The sequence below is a fragment of the Cupressus sempervirens genome, chromosome 1 (assembly GCF_028749045.1).
Source record: "Cupressus sempervirens isolate cs-2001-9-10 chromosome 1, ASM2874904v1, whole genome shotgun sequence".
NCBI lineage: Eukaryota > Viridiplantae > Streptophyta > Pinopsida > Cupressales > Cupressaceae > Cupressus > Cupressus sempervirens.
The window spans coordinates 606,632,536-606,659,212 of record NC_143118.1 but is presented as its reverse complement, the minus strand read 5'-3'; the positions used below and the strand labels follow the sequence as shown (position 1 = coordinate 606,659,212).

The 26,677-nt window shown below is 46.7% G+C and overlaps 2 non-coding genes and 1 pseudogene across 2 annotated transcripts; all 3 read right to left on the bottom strand.

Annotated features, from left to right (window-relative positions):
• Positions 1–1,738: 1,738 nt before the first annotated feature.
• LOC149578931 (25S ribosomal RNA) lies at positions 1,739–5,141 on the bottom strand. The gene has a single exon (XR_016357900.1). It is a non-coding gene; the product is annotated as a 25S ribosomal RNA (ribosomal RNA).
• A 224-nt stretch (positions 5,142–5,365) lies between these two features.
• LOC149578930 (5.8S ribosomal RNA) lies at positions 5,366–5,519 on the bottom strand. Its single transcript, XR_016358198.1, has one exon. It is a non-coding gene; the product is annotated as a 5.8S ribosomal RNA (ribosomal RNA).
• A 708-nt stretch (positions 5,520–6,227) lies between these two features.
• Positions 6,228–7,867, bottom strand: LOC149578929 (18S ribosomal RNA; annotated as a pseudogene).
• Between the last annotated feature and the right edge of the window lie 18,810 nt (positions 7,868–26,677).

Below are 26,677 nucleotides of genomic sequence, written 5' to 3'. Positions count from 1 at the left end.
GGGACTTGACAAAAAAAAGAAAAATGAAAAAGTTACCTAGTTTTGGATCACGTAAGTGACTCGGGCCACTCAGAATCAAGGCGAGTGTGGTTACATGAGTCGAGCAAAAAAAAAAATGGAGGCAGTTAAGGCTCGAGGCAATTCGAGTCGGGGTAGCTGAGTCGATTCGAAGACTTTTGCCATTAGCCAAAAAAAGAGTTAATCGCTTTTGGATCACGTACATGACTTGGGGTGCATAGAATCAAGTCAAGCATGGTGACATGAGTGGCTCGAAAAAATTGCAGGAGATTAAGGCTCGAGGCGATTTGAGTCGGGGTTGCTGACACGATTCGGGTTGAAATCTTTGGGTGTTAACTAAAGAAGGAAGAAGTTAACCGCTTTTGGATCATGTACATGACTCGGGGCACCAAGTCGAGCATAGTGACATGAGTCCTACAAAAAAAATGGAGGCGGTTAAGGCTCGAGGCGATACGAGTCGGGGTTGCTGACACAATTTGGGTTGAAAACTTTGGGCGTTAACCCAAAAAAAGAGTTGACCGCCTTTGGATCATGCACATGACTTGGCACACTTAGAATCATATCAAGCATGGTGACATGAGTCATGCAAAAAAATTGGAGGCAGTTAAGGCTCGACGCGATTTGAGTTAGGGTTCGGGTAGTTGGGGCAATTCGTCTCAGGGTTGCCGACACGGTTCGAGTTGAAAACTTTGGGCATTAACCCAAAAAAAAATAAGTTGACCTCTTTTGGACCACGTACATGACTCGGGGCACTTAGAATCAAGTCGAGCATGGTGACATGGGTTGTCCAAAAAATTCGGAGGCGATTCGAGTTGGGGTAGCCAACTCGATTTGAGTTCAAAACTTTAGGCGTTAACCAAAAAAATAAGTTGACCGATTTTGGATCATGTACATGAGTCGTCTACCCTCGCAAAAATTACAAAACCCAGGGACCCGCCTAGAATTTGCAGTCGGAAGATTTTTCTGCCCTCATGAAAATTTACAAACCACACACACTCAAAATTTGGACTTGGAAGATTTTTTCGCCCTCACAGAATTTACAAACCACACCCGCTCAAAATTTGGCACTTGGAAATTACGAAACCTCACCCGCCCAGAATTTGGACTTGGAAGATTTTTTCGCCCTCACAGAAATTGCAACTTGACCCACATGGAAATTGCACTTGGAAGCCTTTTTTGCACTCGCGGAAATCACAAAACCCCAACCGCGGGGAATTTGGCACTTGGGAGATTTTTTCGCCCTTCCAAAAATCACAAATCCCACCAGCTCAGAATTTGGGACTCTGGATATTTTTTTCCCCCTTGTGGAAATTTTACAAAACTCGACTCGCCCAAAATTTGGCACTCGAGAGATTTTTCTGCCCTGGCAGAAATTTCAACATAACCCCTCCCTCCCGCCCGGAATTTGGCACTCGGGAGATTTTTCTGCCTTGGCGGAATTGCAAACCCCACCTACCAGGAATTTGGCAGCTGGGATATTTTGACGCCCTCGCCAAAATTACAAACCCTACCCACCCAAAATTTGGCACTTGGAAGATTTTCCCGCACTCACACAAATTGCAAACCCCACTCGCCGGGAATTTGGCACCTGAGAGATTGTTACGAGCTCGCAAGAAAAAACCTTGCAAACCCCACCCCCACCCAGAATTTGGCACTTGGGAGATTTTCTCACCCTCGCACAAATTAAAAACCCCACCTGCCTCAGAGTCAAAAAAATTTTACGAATCAAGGTGACAGAGGGCTGAATCTCAATGGATCGTGGCAGCAAGGCCACTCTGCCACTTACAATACCCCACCGCTTATTTAAGTCGTCTGCAAAAGATTCTTCTTGACGACCGCTTGAAATTAATATCCAAGGTTTCTCCAATGGGCTAGTGCACCGATCGGAGATGGCCAATGACACGGGCCCCTGGGAGTGCAAGAGCACCCCTACCGTAGGTCACGATGTAGCCAAAGAGAGATATGCACCGCATCTAGCGTAGATTCTAACTTAGAGGCGTTCAGTAATAATCTGACACACGGTAGCTTCACACCACTAGCTTTTCAACCAAGCACGATGACCAAATGTGTGAATCAATGGTTCCTCTCATGCTAAGTTGAATTACTATCGCGGCGTGGATCATCAGTAGGGTAAAACTAACCTGTCTCACAACGGTCTAAACCCAGCTCACGTTCCCTATTGGTGGGTGAACAATCCAACACTTGGTGAATTCTGCTTCACAATGATAGGAAGAGCCGACATCGAAGGATCAAAAAGCAACATCGGTATGAATTCTTGGTTGCCACAAGCTAGTTATCCCTTTGGTAACTTTTCTGATACCTCTAGCTTCAAATTTTGAAAGTCTAAAGGATCGATAGGCCACGCTTTCACAGTTTGTATTTGTACTAAAAATAAAAATCAAATGAGCTTTTACCCTTTTGTTCCACACGAGATTTTTTTTCTCGTTGAGCTCATCTTAGGACACCTACGTTATCTTTTAACAGATGTGCCACCCCAGCTAAACTCCCTACCTGACAATGTCTTCTGCCTGGATCGGCTCGCCTAGACGCACCTTAAGGCCAAAAAAAGGGGCATTGCCCTATCTCCACCTCATGAAATAAGTAAAATAATGTTAAAAGTAGTGGTATTTCACTTGCGCCTGAAAGCTCCCACTTATTCTACACCTCTCAAGTCATTCCACAAAGTTAGACTAGAGTCAAGCTCAACAGGGTCTTCTTTCCCCGCTGATTCTGCCAAGTCCGTTCCCTTGGCTGTGGTTTTGCCAGATAGTATATAGGGATAGTGGTAATCTTGTTACTCCATTCATGCACGTCACTAATTAGATGACAAGGCATTTGGCTACCTTAAGAGAGTCATAGTTACTCCCGCCATTTACTCGTGCTTGGTTGAATTTCTTCACTTTGACATTCAGAGCACTGGGTAGAAATCACATTGTGTTAGCATCCGCAGGGACCATCGCAATGCTTTGTTTTAATTAAATAGTTGGATTTCCCTTGTCCATACAAGTTCTGAGTCAACTATTTGTCACCTAGGGAAAGGCCTCCAAAGGGGGCATCTTGCGTCCGTCGCCCGATTGGCATGTGACGGCCCGCCCTCACCGTGGGAGCAGCTCGGGCAGGCTAACAACAGCCCACAAGTTCGGGGCACAGACCCCTAGGCCCAGCCCTCAGAGCCAATCCTTTTCCTGAAGTTACGGATCTATTTTGGTGACTTCCCTTACCTACATTGTTCTATTGACCAGAGGTTGTTCACCTTGGAGACCTGATGCGGTTATGAGGATGACTGGGCATGAACGGTACTTGGTCCTCCAGATTTTCAAGGGCTACCGAAGGCGCACTAGACACCGCGGGACGTGCGGTGCTCTTCCAGCCACTAGACCCTATCTTCGGTTGAACCAATTTCAGGGTGGACAGGCTATTAAAAAGAAAAGAAAACTCTTCCTAGGGCCCCCTTCGATATCTCCAAATTTCCTAACATTATCATCCGCCGCCACGTCCCGGTTCGGGAATATTAACCCAATTCCCTTTCGATGATCACACAAAGTGTGCCCTTGAAATAGGGCTTCCCCATCTCTTAGGATCGACTAACCTATGTCCAAGTGGTGTTCACATGGAACCTTTCCCCACTTCAGTCTTCAAAGTTCTCATTTAAATATTTGCTACTACCACCAAGATCTGCACTGGGGGCCGGTCCACCCAGGCTCACGCCCAAAGTTTTGCAATAACCCTCGCGTCCTCCTACTCATCAGAGCTTGACACTTGCCCCGACGGCCGAGTATAGGTTGTGCGCTTCAGCGCCATCCATTTTTGGGGCTAGTTGATTTGGCAGGTGAGTTGTTACACACTCCTTAGCGAATTTTGACTTCCATGACCACTGTCCTGCTGTCTTAATCAACCAACAACCTTTGTGGGATCTGGGTTAGCACGTGATTTGGCACCGTAACTTGGCTTTCAATTCATCCCACATCGCCAGTTCTGCTTACCAAAAATGGCCCACTTGGAGTTCACGATTTCATGGCGCGGCTCAATAGAGCAGCCGTGCCGACTTACCTATTTAAAGTTTGAGAATAGGTCGAGGGCATTACGCCCCCAATGCCTCTAATCATTTGCTTTACTCGATAAAACTCACACGTGAGCTCCAACTATCCTGAGGGAAACTTCGAAGGAAACCAGCTACTAGATGGTTTGATTAGTCTTTTGCCCCTATACCCAAGTTAGACAAACAATTTTCACGTCAGTATCGCTGCGGGCCTCCACCAGAGTTTCCTCTAGCTTCGCCCTGCTCAAGCATAGTTCACCATCTTTCGGGTCCTAACAAGTGTGCTCACACTCAAACCCTTTACAGAAGATCTAGGTCGGTCGACGGTGCACCCCTCAAGAGGGGATTTTTCTAGTAAGCTTCCTTGCACCTCGCGGGTTTTCCCAACCCGCCAACTCGCACACATGTTAGACGCCTTGGTCCGTGTTTCAAGATGGTTCGGATGGAAAGCCTGCTGGCCAGTACCACGAGTGCTTAGGTTCCTGAGAGCCCACTGTAAAGGTGCATGCTTTGCTCCTTGACTGCCACGATGGAAGTATTTGTGTGACCAGAAGGTTGCACTTGTGTCGCCATGATAGCCCGCGCTGGCACGTCCCCTGAACCGAGCGACAGACTAGCTCACACTGTTCTGCATCCAACCGGGGCACATCGCCGACCTCCATCCACTTCCCTCTTGGTAATTTCAAGCACTCTTTAACTCTCTTTTCAAAGTCCTTTTCATCTTTCCCTCGCGGTACTTGTTTGCTATCGGTCTCTCGCCCGTATTTAGGCTTCGACAAAATTTACCACCTGATTAGGGCTGCATTCCCAAACAACCCAACTCACAGATAGCGCCTCGAGGTGCGATAGGGTCCAGGCTCGACTGGGCTCTCACCCTCTCCGGTGCCCCCTTCCAAGGGACTTGGGCCTAGTCCGTCACCGAGGACGCTTCTATAGACTACAATTTGACAGGCGCGGCCATCGATTTTCATGCTGGGCTCTTCCTGGTTCGCTCGCCGTTACTAGGGGAATCCTGGTAAATTTATTTTCCTCCACTTATTGATATGCTTAAACTCAGCGGGTACTCACTTCTGACTTAGGGATGCGGTAGAGATGCAGCAATGCTCGCATTGCGGTGGGCCGCTGAGCCCAAAATAAAGTTCCTCACAAGGAATCGTTCGATCGGCGCAAACCAACGTCGGCCTTTGCGAGCCACCACTTGTCGTGATGGATCGACGGACCTTGTGCTCATTTCGGCCGATTGCATGCCACTTGCGGACATGGACGGCCATCTCCTCTCCTCCTTGGGGAGGGAAAAAATTTGTAGTGCGACGCCCAAGCAGACGTGCCCTTGGTCGAGGCCTCGGGAGCAACTTTCGTTCAAAGACTTGATGATTCACGAGATTCTACAATTCACACTAAGTATCGCATTTCGCTACATTCTTCATCATGGGGAGAGCCAAGATATCTATTGTCGAGAGTCATGATTTTGTTTTATATTTGTCTTTCGGCAACCCAAGTGTGCAAGGTGTTGGCTCACACTTTGTTCTTTGGATTTCTAAGGTGCGCGATGCACCTGTGTGTTGGGTGTTGACACATCTTGAACCCTGAGTACCCAATGGGTGCAATGAGGAACATTGTGGTGTGTCCCCGCCCCATTACCTCGCAAAGGTGGGAGGCGACACATGGGAGAGCCATATCAGCGGACGGGGCCCCTACCCTGCAAATCACATGAGTGCACCCATCCTAAACATAGAATGCTCCAAGCGACGAGTCAACACACCTGGGCAAGGCAACGAGGGGTTGCAAAAATCTCAACTTGCCACCGTCGAAACGACGGATCCCTAGCACAACACCGCGCACGCGATCGAACCATGAAATCTCAATGGGGGATGAGCCCCGAACCCCATGTGAACTGCAACTGAGAAAAGACCTCTGGCTCTAACGCGGACGTTGTTTGAAGGCACCGATCCTAATCTAGATTACATCCGAGAGTCTCTTCTTCGCCCCGCGGGGAATCCACGCTTTCAATCACGGGCATTCAATGTGACCCTCGACCTCGACAGCGCTGGACCCATAGCTTGGCCGTCCAGCACATCGCTGTAGGGCCGAGTGTCTACATGTCGTCGAGATTTTTGGGGTAGGGAGGAGGCCAGCTCCATCCCCTACACGATTCAAGGTCTCAAACTAATAATGATCCTACCGCAGGTTCACCTACGGTAACCTTGTTATGACTTCTCCTTCCTCTAAATGATAAGGTTCAGTGAACTTCTCACAACATCGCTGATAGGAACTGCCATCGTCTCTACGATCTGAATACTTCACCAGATCATTCAATCGATATGAGCAATGGGCGCTATGTACAAAGGGCAGGGATGTAGTCAACATGAGCTAATGACTCACGCTTACTAGGAATTCCTCGTTGAAGATCAATAATTGCAATGGTCTATCCCCATCACGATGCAATTTGGCAAGATTTCCCAAACCTTTCGAGCCAGGGAGAGAAACTCTTTGGTTGCATCAGTGTAGCGCACATGTGGCCCAAAACATCTAAGGGCATCACAGACCTGTTATTGCCTCAAACTTCCATGGCCTAGGAGGCCATAGTCCCTCTAAGAAGCTGGCCGCGAAGGGGAACCTCAGCGTAGCTAGTTAGCAGGCTGAGGTTTCGTTCGTTAACGGAATTAACCAGACAAATCACTCAACCAACTAAGAATGGCCATGCACCACCACCCATAGAATCAAGAAAGAGCTCTCAATCTGTCAATCCTTACTATGTCTAGACCTGGTAAGTTTCCCTGTGTTGAGTCAAATTAAGCCGCAAGCTCCACTCCTGGTGGTGCCCTTTCGTCAATTCCTTTAATGAAAACATCCTTGGAGAATGCTTTCGCAGTGGTTCATCTTCCATAAATCAAAGAATTTCACCTCTGACAATGAAATACGAATGCCCCCGATAGTCCCTATTAATCATTACTCTGGTCCCGAAGGCCAATGGAAGAGGACCAGACTCCTATCACGTTATTCCATGCTAATGTATTCAGATTGTAGGCTTGCTTTGAGCACTCTAATTTTTTCAAAATAATGGCGCCAAAACTGTGACCTAGCCAATTAAGGCCAGGAACACGCTGTCGGCAGAAGGGATGTGAGGGCCAGTGCACACCTAGAAGGCATACCGACCGTGACGACCCAAGGTCCAACTACGAGCTTTTTAACTGGAACAACCTAAATATATGCTATTGGAGCTAGAATTACTGTGGCTGCTAGCACCAGACTTGCCCTCCAATGGATCCTTGTTAAGGGATTTAGATTGTACTCATTCCAATTACAAGACTCGATGAGCCTAGTATTGTTATTTATTGTCACTACCTCCCCATGTCAGGATTGGGTAATTTGTGCGCCTGCTGCCTTCCTTGGATGTGGTAGCTGTTTCTAAGGCTCCCTCTCTAGAATCGAACCCTAATTCTTTGTCACCTGTCACCACCATGGTAGGCCTCTATCTTACAATCGAAACTTGATAGGGCAGAAATTTGAATGAAGCGTCACCAACACAAAGGCCGTGCGATCCGTTGAGTTATCATGAATCACCGGAATAGAGTGCGAGCCCGCGCCAACATTTTATCTAATAAATGTATCCCTTCCAAGAGTCGAGATTTGGTGCATGTATTAGCTATAGAATTACTACGGTTATCTGAGTAGAAAAGTACCATCAAAGAAACTATAACTAATTTAATGAGCCATCTACAGTTTCATAGTTTGAAATAGTTCATACTTAGACATGCATGGCTTAATCTTTGAGACAAGAATATGACTACTAGTAGGATCGACCAGGTAGCTTCTAACAATGAGGGGACCCCCAAGACCTGCTATAGCCAAGGGATGCCTGCCGCGATGGGAAACACATATTTTCATTCGCTCTATCGTGCATCCAAACATAATCTGCCGCACAAGCAACAAGAATGACATTCACAGCACATGCAGGACTCGCAACACTCAAAGATTTCACACAAGAGGAAAGTGTCCCATTGTCAACCGAAGAGGGCCAAATAGGGAGCCTTGGTTCATAGGAACTTGGGAATAACATCTTGTATGGAACCCTTTACCCTCGAACTCGCTGTCACCACTACTCAAAAAGAAGCCTCGAGTCTGTACGAGATGGCACCGTGCACGTAGCCACCTCAATTGTAAGGCCACTCAGAGACATCCATTTCCTAGGCATATGCCTCCTACATGCCTGTTGAGGTGCACCTGCACAAAAAAAATCCTTCTCGATTACAACAAACATTTTCCCATGATGAAGAGCTGGTTTTTGAAGTGCCAACGGAGACCACTGTGCTAAAGGGTGAAGGGTCGTGCGAGTCAAAAACATGGCTAGTTATGCAATTAGCGGGGGCATCACTGTGCATGCGACTACCTCAATTATAAGGCCACTCAAGGGCATCGTGTATAACACCCCCTCCATAGATTTATAGGTGATGAGAGCCCGCCCGCATACACAAACATGTCTAAGCTTAGGCAAATATCTCCTTTCCCAGCATAGCCTTGCTAACTGTTCCCCGTGACACGTGATCTGCTAGTGTAGGTACAAAAAAGTTCCTACGGGTGGAAACTCACACTAGCATTGTTGAACAAGCTTCAATCTCATGCACATGCACATACCGAAGAACTACACCGTGAGGGAACCACCCATGAGTACCCACATCTCGACAAAAAGCATTCGTGTGATTTCTTCCCCTAGACAGACACGTTGGGCCTGCACTTGTTGGAGCATTGCAAAGATGAGCACTCTGGTTCATAGGAGCATAAGAAGAACATCTTGTACGAAACTTGTTCCCCCAAAATTCTTGAATCACAAATGCTCGCAGCAGAGTCGTAATGCAAAAATGTACACCATGCACACTACCGAGTAAGAACACTCAGAGACATCCATTTCCTAGGCATATGCCCCCTACACGCTTTTTGGTGCACTCCGTACAAAAGGCAATACTTCAACAAGCCCTCCTAGAATTTTGCATCGTAAGAGAGTTGAAACGCCTTGGGGTTTTTGTCCACACAATGCAAACACCGAACACTCTCTTTAGGGGGGAGCTGAAGAAGAGTATCTCCCATAGAACCCATGAGCCACAGTCGTTCGGATCGCACAGGGTAGGATAGGGCATGGAGAGTTTCCGCATCCAAAATAAAATTATTAGTAATACTCTACGCTTCTACTGGCCCAGACAACAAAGGCTGTCATGACAATGCCATGCACCTCTGTAGGATGAGACAGTGAAGAGACGAGCACACACCAAGAATGCACTAGCGAATAAATTATGCGGCAACCAAACCTTTCACCGACCCCCCTCTCAATCTTAAGGCTCTACCAATTGGCAAAAAATTAGGGTGGAGAGTGGACGCTCGATGAAATTGGGGACATCGAGCAATGCACCCGTGCAACCATCTCTTTCCTTCTTGCCGTCCGGGCAGGATAAAAATGCAATGATAGAATGTGCCAATGAGATGGAGCCCTTGGCTAAAAGATACAACTCCATACACACTCAGTAACAAGCATATCTTAGAATCGAACACCAAATGTGTAGTGTGTTGCAAGCCGTGTAGACACCTACATATAGGGTATATCCAACAAAACAAAGTGACAAGTACATCCCACCAGCTTTGCCATTGCAATTACCGAATGGGATATACTCACCACCACAGATTAATGACCATCATTACCATCTCAGAATAGATACAAGCACATCGAGCTTCATCCGATCAACTGGATGAAATTCACCTTGAAGGGGCCCAATCCAAAAGTTCCAGAGGTCATCTCCTGGAACTCTCAAGAACAAGGCCCATCTTACATGCAAACTCTACTACTGTGCAAACATAGGTTGCAATTAAAGAGAAATTTCAAGGCCGTCACAATGGCCCGAGGCCAATGCTCTGACTAAGTCAATTTTCTCTTGCAATCACCATGCCACCATTCACAGAGAGATCTCCCCATTCACTTGTGATGTGACGCACAATCCAAGTGCTAGACGTGAGATCGCCCTTGAAAGGCCACTTTCTAAGGCATCCCCCAATGACACATTGGAATGACAACCACTGTCAAAATATTCCCAATGTTGTGCCAATCAAGTTAGCATAGAGGCGTCCTTAGGGAGCTCCTGTATAGCAATCGGGATGTGCTTTCATACCCATCTCTCACAAAGACCAATGTTAGCTGTGAACAAATTTGGAATCCAAGGGCTCGCATCCATCGATATCGTTGGCACTGGGTCTATATACAAAGCCCATAGAGAGGTTCCAAGAAGGCAAGCCCCCCCTGCTCGCTCACATAAACATCCCAAATTCTAGACACAAGCTCTTGCCCTTAGCATCACTCTCCAAATCACCGTAATGACACATTGGAATGACAACCGTTGTCGAAAAACTCTTGAAATTGTGGCAATGGAGTGAGAAAGAAGAGCAACTTTGGAGAGAGGTGCCTAGTAAACAGGCTGGTCCTTCATTCCGCTCTTATATATAGATTTGATGTCACTTATTTCATTTGGAATTCGAGGCTGCATTCATCCTTGCCCACATGAGCAATGGCTCTTCTGATTGAATGGCCACGGGGAGCTTTTGATAACAAAGGCTCCCTTGTCACTCGTGATGCGCAGCCCATCTGCTAGACGACAGCTTGCCCTTCAGATCGTTGCCCAGGCAACCACCACAATGGCAACATTGGAATGACAACCACTACTGAACCATTCTAAAAATTTATGCGCCAAAGAAGTTGTTGCGAAGAGAATGACTCTGGGGAGAGAGCACTCGCATAGCAAAATCGGGATGGCTTCATGACCCTTCCAATAGAAATGATGCTGGTGCCAATATTCAAAATCCAAATAACATGTCTTTGTTGAACACCAGCACCGATTCTATTGGGGAGGGTTGCCTAGAGCTTTTATTATCAAATCCTCCCATTGTAGCTGCGATAGGCATGCAAAATTTTTTGCTAAAGCGCTAAGTACCCACCTCATGGCTAGAGACAAGGGCTCACCATTAGATCAACTTTGAAATTGCAAAACAGACGTGGTGTAGAATGGCAACTGCTGCAGAGTCTCTTCCATAATTGCGTCGGTTGAGTGATTGAAGAAGGTGATCTAAGAGAGGGTCCAAGCGTAGGAATTCATTGGGGGATTCATGCCAATGGCATAAATTTATGCAATACCTGAGCAACACCAGACGGAGGTGCTAGACAAGGGCTCCCATTTTAGATCGAGTTTTAAAATCACCAAGAAGACGCAGTGAGGGCTGGCAAGCACTGCCAAACCTTTTTCTGAAATTGCGCTAGCTGGGTGACAAGAAAACATGATCTAAAGGAGAGTCCAAGAATAGCACCCTTGAGGGTAGGCTTCATGCCCCTCTAATTGATTCAACGTCGACATCCACCATTTCAAAATCTGACATATTTATCCACCCTGACAGCGGCATTGAATCAATGAGGGGGGCATGGGAGAGGCTTGCAGAAACCACCTCTCCCATTGTATCCATGATAGGCATGCAAACAATTTTTCTAGAGTGCCAAAGCACCCACCTCATGGCTATAGACAAGGGCTCACCATTAGATCAACCTCAAAATCGCAGAACAGACGCGGTGTAGAATGGAAACCACTGCCAAGTCTCTTCCATAATTGCGTCGATCGAGTGATCGAAGAAGGTGATCTAAGAGAGGGTCCAAGCATAGGCATTCATTGGGGGATTTTTGCTGATGGCATAAATTTATGCAATACCTGAGCAACACCGGACGGAGGTGCTAGACAAGGGCTCCCATTTTAGATCAAGTTTTAAAATTACCAAGTAGATGCGGTGAGGACTGGCAACCGCTGCCAAACCTCTTTCCAAAATTGCGCCAGCTGAGTGACAAGAAAACATGATCTAAAGGAGAGTCCAGGTATAGCACCCATGAGGGTGGGCTTCATACCCCTCTAATTGATTCAACGTTGGCGTCCACCATTTCAAAATCCAACATATCCATCCACCCTGACAGCAGTGTTGAATCAATGAGGGGGGCATGGGAGAGGCTCATGGCAACCACCTCTCCCATTGTAGCCATGATAGGCACACAAAAAAATTTTCTAGAGCACCAAGCACCCACCTCATGGCTATAGACAAGGGCTCGCCATTAGATCAACTTCAAAATCGCATAACAGATGCGGTGTAGAATGGAAACCGCTGCCAAGTCTCTTCTATAATTGCATCAGTCAAGTGATCGAAGAAGGTGATCTAAGAGAGGGTCCAAGCGTAGGCATTCATTTGGGGATTCACACCGATGGCATAAATTTATCCAATACTCGAGCAACACCGGACGGAGGTGCTAGACGAGGGCTCCTATTTTAGATCAAGTTTTAAAATATCCAAGTAGACGCGGTGAGGGCTGGCAACCGCTGCCAAACCTTTTTTCAAAATTGCGCCAGCTGAGTGACAAGAAAACATGATCTAAAGGAGAGTCCAAGAATAGCACCCTCAAGGGTGGGCTTCATGCCCCTCTAATTGATTCAACGTCGGCGTCCACCGTTTCAAAATCTGACATATCCATCTGCCCATACAGTGATGTTGAATCAATGAGGGGGGCACGGGAGAGGCTCGCGGCAATAACCTCTCCCATTGTAGCCGCGATAGGCACGTAAATTTTTTTTCTAGAGTGCCAAGCACCCACCTCATGGCTATAGACAAGGGCTAGCCATTAGATCAACTTCAAAATTGCAGACCAGATGCAGTGTAGAATGGCAACCGCTACCAAGTCTCTTCTGTAATTGCATCGGTTGAGTGATTGAAGAAGGTGATCTAAGAGAGAGTCCAAGCATAGGCATTCATTGGGGGATTCATGCCGATGGCATAAATTTATGCAATACCAGAGCAACACTGGACGGAGGTGCTAGACGAGGTCTCCCATTTTAGATCAAGTTTTGAAATCACCAAGTAGACGCGGTGAGGGTTGGCAAGTGCTGCCAAACCTTTCTCCGAAATTGTGCCAGCTGAGTGATAAGAAAACATGATCTAAAGGAGTGTCCAGGAATAGCACCCTCGAGGGTGGGCTTCATGCCCCTCTAATTGATTCAACATTAGCATCCACCATTTCAAAATCTGACATATCCATCCGCCTTGATAGCAGCGTTGAATCAATGAGGGGGGGCACAGGAGAGGCTCGGGCAACCACCTCTCCCATTGTAGCTGTGATAGGTACCCAAAAATTTTTGCTAGAGCACCAAGCACCCACCTCATGGCTAGAGACAAGGGCTCGCCATTAGATCAACTTTGAAATCGCAGAAAAGACGCGGTGTAGAATGGCAACCGCTACCAAGTCTCTTCCATAATTGCATCGGTCGAGTTATCGAAGAAGCTAATCTAAGAGAGGTTCCAAGCGAAGGAATTCGTTGGGGGATTCACAATAATGGCATAAATTTATGCAATACTTGAGCAAAAATAGATGGAGGTGCTAGAAGAGGGCTCCCATTTTAGATCGAGTTTTAAAATCACCAAGTAGATGCGATGAGGGTTGGCAACCGCTGCCAAACCTTTTTCCAAAATTGCGCCAGTTGAGTGACAAGAAACACATGATCTAAAGGAGAGTCCAAGAATAGCACCCTCCAGGGTGGGCTTCATGCCCCTCTAATTTATTCAACGTCAACATCCACCATTTCAAAATCTAACATATCCATCCACACTGACAGTGGCGTTGAATCAATGAGCGTGGCACAGGAGAGGCTCGTGGCAACCACCACTCCCATTGTAGCTGTGATAGGCATGCAAAAAAATTTTGCTAGAGCGCCAAGCACCCAAGCGTAGCCATTCGTAGGGGGATTCATGTCGATGGCATAAATTTATTGAATACCCAAGCAACACCGGACGAAGGTGCTAGACGAGGGCTCTCGTTTTAGATCGAGTTTTAAAATCACCAAGTAGACGCGATGAGGGCTGGCAACCGCTGCCAAACCTTTTTTTGAAATTGTGCTAGCTAAGTGACAAGAAGAAATAATCTAAAGGAGAGTCAAGGAATAACACATCGAGGGTGGGCTTCATGCCCCTCTAATTGATTCAATGTCGGAATCCACCGTTTCAAAAACTAACATATCCATCCACCTTGACACCGGCATTGAATCAATGAGAGGGGCACAGGAGAGGCTCGCGGCAACCACCTCTCCTATATAAGCTATTAGTGCAAGGCTTGCTCTGCATTAGAAATTTGCGAACACACCAACAACTGCCTTAAAAATCCAAATCCTTGAAAATTCTGACCAAACAGCCATTCACAACGCAATTTTTTATGAGGTTAGCAGAGGAGCAAAAGATTTTCATCGGTTAGGAGATGTGAGTTCATGGAGCCAAGGGACTGAAATGGTCATCAAGCTCATCCGATCAACTGGATGAATTTCACCTTGAAGGGGCCCAATCCAAAAGTTCTGGAGGTCATCTCCTGGAACTCTCAAGAACAAGGCCCATCTTACATGCAAACTCTGCTACTGCGCAAACATAGGACTCAATTAAAGAGAAATTGTGAGGCCGTCCTAATGGCCCGAGGCCAATGCTCTGACTAAGTCAATTTTCTCTTGCAATCACCATGCCACCGTTCATAGAGAGATCTCCCCATTCACTTGTGACGTGATGCACAATCCAAGTGCTAGACACGAGCTCGCCCTTGAAAGAAAGACCACTTTCCAAGTCATCCCCCGATGACACATTGGAACGACAACCACTGTCGAGCCATTCCCAATGCTGTGCCGATCAAGTTGGCACAGAGGCAACCTTAGGGAGCTCCCACATAGCAATCAAGTTGTGCTTTCGTACCCATCTCTCAAAAAAACCAATGTTAGCTATGAACAAATTTAGAATCCAAGGCTCGTATCCATCGATATCATCAGCGCTTCGTCTATATATTCAAAGGCCACGGAGAGGTTCCGATAAGAGAAGCTCCTCTGCTCGCCCACACAAACATCCCAAATGCTAGACACAAGCTCCTGCCCTTAGCATTGCTCTCTAGATCACCGCAATGACACATTGGAATGACAACCGCTGTCAAACAACTCCTGAATTTGTGCCGATGGAGTGAGAAAGAAGAGCAACTTTGGGGAGCCGTGCATAGCAAATGGGCTGTTGCTTCATTCCGCTCTTATATATAGATCTGATGTCGCTGATTTCATTTGGAATCCGAGGCTGCATTTGTCCTTGCTCACACAAGAAATGGCTCTTTTCATAGAATGGCCATGGGGAGCTTTCGATTACAAAGGCTCCCTTGTCACTCGTGATGCGCAACCCAACTGCTAGATGATGGCTTGCCCTTTAGATCGCTGCCCATGCAAACACCACAATGGCACCATTGGAACGACAACCACTACCGAACCATTCCAAATTTTTTTTTGCCAAAGAAGTTGTTGCAAAGAGAACCACTCTGGGGAGAGAGCCATCGCATAGCAAAATCGGGATGGCTTCATGGCCCTCCCATTAGAAATGATGCTGGTGCCAATATTCCAAATCTGAATAACGTGTCTTTCTCGAACACCACCACTAATTCTATTGGGGAGGGTCACGGAGAGCTTTTTTTATCAAAGCTCCAATTGTAGCTATGATAGGCACAAAAAAAATTACTGGAGCGCCAAGAACCAACCTCATGGGTAGACAAGGGCTCGGCATTAGATCAACTTCAAAATCGCTAAACAGACGCGCTATAGAATGGCAACTGATGCCAAGTCTCTTCTGTAATTGCATCAGTCGAGTGATACAAGAAGGTGATCTAAGAGAGAGTTCAAGGCTAGGCATTCATTGGGGGATTCACGCTGATAGCAAAAATTCATGCAATACCCGAGCAACACTGGACAAAGGTGCTAGAGGAGGGCTCCCATTTTAGATCAAGTTTTAAAATCACCAAGTAGACGCAGTGAGGGCTGGCAACCACTGCCAAACCTTTTTCGAAATTGCGCCAGTTGAGTGACAAGAAAAAATGATCTAAAGGAGAGTCGAGGAATAGCACCTCGAGGGTGGGCTTCATGCCCCTCCAATTGATTCAATGTCGGCATCCACCATTTCAAAATCTGACATTTCCATCCACCTTGACACTGGTGTTGAATCGTTGAAAATTCTGACCAAACAGCCATCCATGAACCAATTTTTTATGAGGTCATCTAAGGAGAAAAAGATTGTCATCGGTTAGGAGATGTGAATTCATGGAGCGAAGGGACTAAAATGGTCATCGAGCACATCCGATCAACTGGATGAATTCCAGCTTGAAGGGGCCCAATCCAAAAGTTCCAGAGGTCATCTCCTAGAACTCTCAAGAACAAGGCCTATCTTACTTGCAAACTCTGCTACTACACAAACATAGGTTGCAATTATAGAGAAATTGCAAGGCCATCATAGTGGCCCGAGGCCAATGCTCTGACTAAGTTAATTTTCTCTTTTAATCACCATGCCGCCGTTCAGAGAGAGATCCCCCCATTCACTTGTGACGCGATGCACAATCCAAGTGATAGATGCGAGCTCGCCCTTGAAAGGCCACTTTTCAAGACATCCCTCGATGACACATTAGAACGACAACCACTGTCGAACCATTCCCAATGTTGTGTCGATTGAGTTGGCACAAAGGCAACCTTAGGGAGCTCCCGCATAGCAATTGAGATGTGCTTTCGTACCCATCTCTCACAAAAACCAATATTAGCTGTGAACAAATTTAGAATCCAAGGCTCATATCCATCGATATTATCGGCACTGGGTCTATATATTCAAAGGCCATGGAGAGGTTCTGATAAGAGAAGCTCCCCTGCTCGCTCGCACAAACATCCCAAATGCTAGACATAAGCTCCCGACCTTAGCATCGCTCTCCAGATCACTGCAATGACACATTGGAATGACAACCACTGTCGAAAAACTCCTGAATTTTTGCTGATGGAGTGAGAAAGATAAGCAACTTTGGGGAGCCGCACATAGCAAACGGGCTGCTACTTCATTCCGCTCTTATATATAGATCCGATGTCATTGATTTCATTTGGAATCTGAGGCTACATTCATCCTTCCTCACAAAAGCAATGGCTCTTCTCATCGAATGGTCATGGGGAGCTTTTGATTCCAAAGGCTACCTTGTCACCCGTGATGTGCAGCCCAACTGCTAGACAACAGCTCACCCTTCAGATCGCTGCCCAGGCAACCACCACAACGGCACCATTGGAATGAAAACTGCTGCCGAACCATTGTAAAAAATTTTTGCCAAAGAAGTTGTTGCAAAGAGAATGACTCTGGGGAGAGAGCCCTCGCATAGTAAAATTGGGATGGCTTCACAGCCCTCCCAATAGAAATGTTGCTAGTGCCAATATTCCAAATCCGAATAACATGTCTTTCTCGAACACCAACACCGATTCTACTGGGGAGGGTCACAAAGAGCTTTTGTTATCAAAGCTCCCATTGTAGCCATGATAGGCACACAAAAAATTGCTAGAGTGCCAAGCACCCACCTCATGGCTAGACAAGGGCTTGCCATTAGATCAACTTCAAAATCGCTGAATAGACACGCTGTAGAATGGAAACCACTGCCAAGTCTCTTCTGTAATTGCGTCGGTCGAGTGATCGAAGAAGGTGATCTAAGAGACAGTCCAAGGGTAGGCATTTGTTGGGGAATCCGCGCCGATAGAAAAAATTTATGCAATACCTGAGCAACACCGGAGATTTTCATCGGTTAGGAGATGGGAATTCATGGAGGCAAGGTAGTGAAATGGCCACCTTTTGGAGATCAGGCAAAACAACTCAGCTCGGGTGGAACAACTCGGGTAGGACAACTCGACAATACCATTTGCCTCGGTGCCTTTTTTGAGGTTTACTTGAGAGGAGCGGACACAATGTCAACCTTGATCGTCTAGGAGTCTGAGTAGGATGGCATGGTAACAATGGCTCAGCATTTGGCATGTCTATGGCAGCTGGATGGGATTTGAATTCATGGAGCCAAGGGAGTGAAATGGTCATCGAGCACATCCTGATCAACTGGATGAATTTCACCTTGAAGGGACCCAATCCAAAAGTTCCAGAGGTCATCTCTTGGAACTGTCAAGAACAAAGGCCAATCTTACATGCAAACTCTACTACTGTGCAAACATAGGTTGCAATTATAGAGAAATTGCAAGGCCATCACAATGGCCCGAGTCCAATGCTCTGACTACTAAGTCAATTTTCTCTTGCAATCCCCATGCCGCTGTTCACAGAGAGATCTCCACATTCACTTGTGATGACGCACAATCCAAGTGCTAGACATGAGCTTTCCCTTGAAAGGCCATGTTCCAAGACATCCTGATGACACATTGGAATGACAACTGCTATCGAACCATTCCCAATGTTGTGCTGATCGAGTTGGCACAGAGGCGATCTTAGGGAGCTCCCGCATATCGATCGGGAAGTGCTTTTGTACCCATCTCTCACAAAAACCAATGTTAGCTGAACAATTTTAGAATCCAAGGCTCGTATCCATTGATATCATTGACACTGGGTCTATATTCAAAGGCCCTAAAGAGGTTTCGATAAGAGAAGCTCCCCTGCTCGCTTGCACAAACATCCCCAAATGCTAGACGCAAGCTCCCACCCTTAGCATCGCTCTCCAGATCACTGTAATGACACATTGGAATGACAACTGTTGTTGAACAACTCTAGAATTTGTGCTAATGGAGTGAGAAAGAAGAGCCAGATCAGGTCGATGAAAATGGCTAAGCTAGATTGGGTCAGCCAGCATGGCTCGGCCACCATTTTTCGCCGAGAGCTTTCGATATTAAAGCTCCCATGTAGCTGCGATAAGTACACCATGACAAATTGCTAGAGCGCTGAGCACCCATAGCAAATTGCCATTATACCAAGCAATGCTGGAGTGCTAGACAAGGGCTCACATTTAGATCAAGTTTTAAAATCACCAAAAAGACATGCCATGGATCGACAACCGCTGCCTCACCTTTTCCAAAATTAAGTCATCGAAAAACATGATCTAAAGGAGAGCTGAGGAAAAACACTGAGATCGCTTCATGCCCCTTTCATTGATTCAACATCAGCATACACCATTTGGAAACCCAACAATCTGATCCGCCTAGACACTAATGTTGAATCAATGAAAGGGGCATGGGAGAGGCTCGCGGCAATAACCTCTCCTATATAATCTATTAGTGCGAGGCTTGCTCTGCATTAGAAATTTTTGATAGCATGGAAAACTCCCTTAAAAATCCAATTCAATGAAAAATGTGACCAAACAGCAATCCACAACACCATTTTTGGAGCTCAACCAGATCGGGTCGGCCAGCATGGCTCACCTAGATGGGGTCAACCAGAATGGCTTGCCCAGATCGGGTTGGCCAGCATGGCTCGCCTAGATCGGCTCGGCCAGCATGGCACACCTAGATCAAGTCGGCCAGAATGGCTCGCCCAGATTGGCTCAGCCAGCATGGCTTGGCCAGAATGGCTCAGCCAAATCAGGTCAGCCAGCATGGTGACTTGGTGACTTGGTGAGAGTACTTGGAACTGTCAAGAATAAAGGCCAATCTTACATGCAAACACTGCTACTGCGCAAACATAGGTTGCAATTATAGAGAAATTGCAAGGCCGTCACAATGGCCCGAGGCCAATGCTCCAACTACTAAGTCAATTTTCTCTTGCAATCGTGATGCCACCATTCACAGAGAGATCTCCCCATTCACTTGTGATGACACACAATCCAAGTGCTAGATGCGAGCTCACCCTTGAAAGGCCGCATTCCAAGACATCCCGATGACACATTGGAATGACAACTGCTGTCAAACAAACATCCCAAATGCTAGACATAAGCTCCCACCCTTAGCATCGCTCTCCAGATCACTGCAATGACACATTGGAATGACAACCGCTGTCGAAAAACTCCCAAATTTGTCCCGATGGAGTGAGAAAGAAGAGCTAGACTAGGTCGACGAAAATAGCTAAGCCAGATCAGGTCGGCCAGCATGGCTTGACAACCATTTTTCACCGAGAGCTTTCGATATTAAAGCTCCCATGTAGCCGCAAAAAGTACACCATGACAAATTGCTAGAGCGCCGAGTACCCATAGAAAATTGCCATTATACCAAGCAATGTCGGAGTGCTAGACAAGGGCTCACATTTAGATCATGTTTTAAAATCACCAAAAAGACACGCAATGGATTGGCAACTGCTGCCTCACCTTTTCCAAAATTGAGTCATCAAAAAACATGATCTAAAGGAGAGCCAAGGAAGATCATTGAGATCACTTCATGCCCCTTTCATTGATTCAACATCAGCATACACCATTTGAAAACCCAACAATTTGATCCACCTAGACACCAATGTTGAATCAATGAAAGGGGCATGGGAGAGGCCCATGGCAACAACCTCTCCTATATAAGCTATTAGTGTGAGGCTCGCTCTGCATTAGAAATCTACAATAGCACAAACAACTCCCTTAAAAATCCAATTCAATGAAAAATGTGACCAAACATCCATCCACGACACCTTTTTTGGAGCTCGGCCAAATCGGGTCGGCCAGCATGGCTTGCCCAAATTGGCTCGGCCAGCATGGCTCAGCCAGAATGGCTCGCCCAGATCGGTTCGGCCAGCATGGCTCACCCAAATCGGGTTGGCCAGCATGGATCAGCCAGCATGGCTTGCCCAGATTGGGTTAGCTAGAATGGCTCGCCCAGATCAGCTCAGCCAGCATGGCTCGGCCAGATCGGGTTGGCCAGCATGGCTCGCCCAGATCGGCTCGGCCAGGCTGGCTTGCCCACCATTTTTCAAGCACACTACCTCCCCTATATAATCTATTAGTGCAAGGCTTAATCTACATCAAAAATGTACATTCAGTGCACAAGTACCTTAAAACCCAATTCAATGAAAAATGTGACCGAATAGCCATCCACGACCCCATTTTTGATGAGGCTGTCAACGGAGACAAAGATTGGCATTGATTAGGCGATTTGATTGCATCAGTCAGGGGTTAAATTGATCAAATTTTGGAGACCAACTAGAATGGCTCGACGACCATTTTATATCAGAAGCTACCTGATTTGAGAATTATGACTCAACTAGAATGGCTCGGGTACCCATTTTACGAACTTAAAGAGTCAACTTGGTGGGCCGACCTAGCAGGGTGACTTGATGAACAAACTTAAATAGTCGACTTGGTGAGAGTACTTGGTGGGCCGACCTGGCAAGGTAACTTGATGAATGAACTTAAAGAGTCAACTTGGTGAGAGTACTTGGTGGGCTGACCTGGTCACGTGACTTGATGAACGAACTTAAAGATTCAACTTGGTGGGCTGAATTGGCTGGGTGACTTGATGAAAAAACTTAAAGAGTCAACTTGGTGGGTCGAACTAGCGGGGTGACTTAGTGAGAGTACTTGGTAGGCTGACTTGGCAGGGTGACTCGATGAATGAACTTAGAGAGTCGACTTTGCGAGATTGCTTGGTGGGTCGAACTGGCGGGGTGACTTGATGAACGAACTTAAAGAGTCAACTTGGTGAGAGAACTTGGTGGGTCGAGCTGGCGGGGTGAATTGATGAACGAACCTAAAGAGTCAACTTTGTGAGAGTACTTGGTGGGCCGACCTGGCGGGGTGACTTGATGACAGAACTTAAAGGGTCGACTTGGTGAGAGTACTTGGTGGGCCGACCTAGCAGAGCAACTTGATGAATGAACTTAGAGAGTCGACTTTGTTAGAGTACTTGGTGGGGTGACTTGATGAACAAACCAAAAGAGTCGACCTGGTGAGAGTACTTGGTGGGCTGACCTGGCGAGGTGACTTGATGAGTAAACTTAAAGAGTCGACTTGGTGAGAGTACTTGGTGGGGTGACCTGGCGGGGTGAATTGATGAACAAACTTAAAGAGTCAACCTTGTTGGCTGACTTGGCAGAGTGACTTCATGAACGAACTTAAAGAGTCCACTTGGTGGGCCGACCTGGCAGAGTGACTTGATGAACGAGCTTAAAGAGTCAACTTGGTGAGAGTAATTTGTGGGCTGACCTGGTGGGGTAACTTGATGAATGAACTTAAAGAGTCGACTTGGTGGGGTGACTTGATGAACGCACTTGAAGGGTCGACTTGGTGGGGTGACTCTATGAACAGACCTAAAGAGTTGACTTGGTGAGAGTACTTGGTGGGGCGACTTGATGAACAGACTTAAAGAGTCGACTTGGTGGGGTGACCTGGTCGGGTGACTTGATGAACGAACTTAAAGAGTCAACTTGGTGGGTCGAACTAGCAGGGTGACTTGGTGATAGTACTTGGTGAGCTGACTCGGCAGGGTGACTTGATGAACAAACTTAGAGAGTCAACTTTGTGAGAGTACTTGGTGGGTCGAACTAGCGGGGTGACTTGATGAACCAACTTAAAGAGTCAACTTGGGGAGAGAACTTGGTGGGCCGAGCTGGCGGGGTGAATTGATGAACGAACCTAAAGAGTCGACTTTGTGAGAGTACTTGGTGGGGTGACTTGATGACCGAACTTAAAGGGTCAACTTGGTGAGAGTACTCGATGGGGTGACCTGGCGGGGTGACTTGATGAACGAACTTAAAGAGTTGAACTTGTGGGCTGACTTGGCAAAGTGACTTCATGAACGAACTTAAAGAGTCCACTTGGTGGGCTGACCTGGCAGGGTGACTTGATGAACGAACTTAAAGAGTCGACTTGGTGAGAGTAATTTGTAGGCTGACCTGGCGGGGTGACTTGATGAATGAACTTAAAGAGTCAACTTGGTGGGGTGACTTGATGAACGCACTTGAAGGGTCGACTTGGTGGGGTGACTCTATGAACGGACCTAAAGAGTTGACTTGGTGAGATTACTTGGTGGGATGACTTGAGGAACAGACTTAAAGAGTCGACTTGGTGAGAGTACTTGGTGGGGTGACTTGATGAGTGCACTTGAAGAATTACCTTGGTTAGAGTACTTGGTGGGGTGACTTGATGAATAGACTCAAAGATTCGACTTGCTGAGAGTACTTGGCAGCTCGACTTGATGAGCAAACTTAAAGAGTCCACTTGGTGAGAGTACTCGACGGGGTGAACTGATGAACGGACTTAAAGAATTGACTTGGTGGGAGTACTTGGTTGGCCGAACTGGTGGGGTGACTTGATGAACGGACATAAAGAGTCAACTTGGTGAGAGTACTTGTACTTGTTCTGGTGACTTGATGAATAGACTTAAAGAGTCGACTTGGTGGGGTAACTTGATGAAAGGACTTAAAGAGTTGACTTGGTGAGAGTACTTGGTGGGGTGACTTGATGAAAGAACTTAAAGGGTCGACTTGGCGGGGTGACTTGGTGAACGGACCTAAAGAGTTGACTCGGTGAGAGCACTTGGTGGGGTGACTTGATGAACGGACTCAAAGAGTCAACTTGGTGAGAGTACTTGGTGGCTCAACTTGATGAGAAGACTCAAAGAGTCCACTTGGTGAGAGTACTTGGCAGGGTGAACTGATGAACGGACTTAAAGAGTCGACTTGATCGGTCGACTTGGTGGGGAGACTTGATGAAGGGACATAAAGAGTCAACTTGGTGAGAGTACTTGTTCTGGTGACTTGATGAATGAACTTAAATAGTCAACTTGGTGGGGTGACTTGATGAATGGACTTAAAGAGTCGACTTGGTGAGAGTACTTGGTGGGGTGACTTGATGAACGCACTTGAAGAATTGACTTGGTTAGAGTACTTGGTGGGGTGACTTGATGAACGGACCTAAAGAGTTCACTTGGTAAGAGTACTTGGTGGGGTGAACTATTGAATAGACTTAAAGAATCGACTTGGTGGGAGTACTTTGTTTGACGAACTGGTGGGGTGACTTCATGAATGGACATAAAGAGTCGACTTGGTGAGAGTACTTGTACTTGTTCTGGTGACTTGATGAACGGACTTAAAGAGTCAACTTGGTGGGGTCACTTGATGAAAGGACTTAAAGATTTGACTCGGTGAGAGTACTTGGTGGGGTGACTTGATGAAAGAACTTAAAGGGTTGACTTGGCGAGGTGACTTGGTGAACGGACCTAAAGAGTTGACTCGGTGAGAGCTCTTGGTGGGGTGACTTGATGAACGGACTAAAAGAGTCGACTTGGTGAGAGTACTTGGTGGCTCGACTTGATGAGAAGACTCAAAGAGTCCACTTGGTGAGAGTACTTGGCATGGTGAACTAATGAACGGACTTAAAGAGTCAACTTGGTGGGCCGACCTGGTGGGGAGACTTGATGAAGGGACATAAAGAGTCGACTTGGTGAGAGTACTTGTTCTGGTGACTTGATGAATGAACTTAAACAATTGACTTGGTGGGCTGACTTGATGAAAGGACTTAAAGAGTCAACTTGGTGAGAGTACTTGGTGGGGTGACTTGATGAACGCACTCGAAGAATCGACTTGGTTAGAGTACTTGGTGGGGTGACTTGATGAACGGACTCAAAGAGTCAACTTGGTGAGAGTACTTGGTGGCTCGACTTGATGAGCAAACTTAAAGAGTCAACTTGGTGAGACTACTTGGTGGGGTGAATTGATGAACGGACTTAAAGAGTCAACTTGCTGGGAGTACTTGGTGGGCCGACCTGGTGGGGTGACTTGATGAACGGACTTAAAGAGTTGACTTGGTTAGAGTACTTGTTCTGGTGACTTGATGAATGGACTTGAAGAGTCAACTTGGTGGGGTGACTTGATGAAAGGACTTAAAGAGTCAACTTGGTGAGAGTACTTGGTGGGGTGACTTGATGAACGGACTTAAAGGGTCAACTTTGCGGGGTGACTTGATCAACGCACTTGAAGGGTCGAGTTGGTGGGGTGACTTGATGAATGGACCTAAAGAGTTGACTTGGTGAGAGTACTTGGTGGGGTGACTTGATGAACTGTGTTAAAGAGTCGACTTGGTGAGAGTATTTGGTCGGGTGACTTGATGAATGCACTCTAAGAATTGACTTGGTTAGAGTACTTGGTGGGGTGATTTGATGAACGAACTTAAAGAGTCAACTTGGTGGGCTGACCTGGCGGGTTCGCTTGATGAACGAACTTAGAGAGTCGACTTGGTAAGAGTACTTGGTGACTTGGTGGGCCAACTTGGCCGGGTGACTTGATGAACAAACTTAAAGAGTCCACTTGGTGGGCCGACCTAGCAGGGTGCCTTGATGAATGAACCTAAAGAGTCGACTTGGTGAGAGTACTTGGTGGGCAGACATAGCGGCGTGATTTGATGAACGAACTTAAAAAGTCAACTTGGTGAGAGAACTTGGTGGGGTGACTTGATGAACGAACCTAAAGAGTCGACTTGGTGGGCTGACCTGGCAGGGTGACTTGATGAACAAACTTAAAGAGTCAACTTGGTGGTCCGACTTGGCAAGGTGACTTGATGAACAAACTTAAAGAGTGAACTTGGTGAGAGTACTTGGTGGGCCGACCTAGCAAGGTGACTTGATGGTCTAACTTAAAGAGTCGACTTGGTGAGAGTACTCGGTGGGCTGACCTGGTCACCTGACTTGATGAACGAACTTAAAGAGTCAACTTGGTGGGCAGACATGGCCGGGTGAATTGATGAACAAATTTAAAGAGTCAACTTGGTGGGCTGACCTGGCGGGGCGACTTGGTGAGAGTACTTTGTGGGTTGACATAGGAGGGTGACTCGATGAACGAACTTAGAGAGTCGACTTTGCGAGAGTACTTGGTGGGTCGAACTGGCGAGGTGACTTGATGAATGAACTTAAAGAGTCAACTTTGCTAGAGTACTTGGTGGGCTGACCTAGCTGGGTGATTTGCTGACCGAACTTAAATGGTCGACTTGGTGAGAGTACTTGGTGGGCCGACCTAGTAGAGGGACTTGATGAACGAACTTAGAGAGTTGACATTGTGAGAGTACTTGGTGGGGTGACTTGATGAACAAACCTAAATAGTCGACCTGGTGAGAATACTTGGTGGGGTGACCTAGTGAGAGTACTTGGTGGGCTGATCTGGTGGGGTGGCTTGATGAGCAAACTTGAAGAGTTGACTTGGTGAGAGTAGTTGATGGGCTGACCTGGCGGGGTGACTTGATGAAAAAAATTAAAGAGTCACCCTTGTGGGCCGATTGGCAGAGTTACTTCATGAACGAACTTAAAGATTCCACTTGTTGGGCTGACCTGGTGGGGTGACTTGATGAACGAACTTAAAGAGTCAACTTGGTAAAAGTAATTTGTGGACTAACCTGGCGGGGTGACTTGATGAATTAACTTAAAGAGTCAACTTGGTGGGTTGACTTGATGAACGCACTTGAAGGGTCGACTTCGTGGGGTGACTCTATGAACGGACCTCAAGAGTTGACTTGGTGAGAGCACTTGGTGGGGTGACTTGATGAACAGACTCAAAGAGTCGACTTGGTGAGAGTACTTCATGGCTCGACTTGATGAGCGCACTTGAAGAATCGACTTGGTCAGAGTACTTGGTGGGGTGAATTTTTGAATGGACTCAACGAGTCAACTTGCTGAGAGTACTTGGTGGTTCGACTTGATGAGCAATCTTAAAGAGTCCACTTGGTGAGAGTACTTGGCGGGGTGAACTGATGAACGAACTTAAAGAATCGACTTGGTGGGAGTACTTGGTTGGCTGAACTGGTGGGGTGACTTGATGAACGAACATAAAGAGTCAAGTTGGTGAGAGTACTTGTACATGTTCTGGTGACAT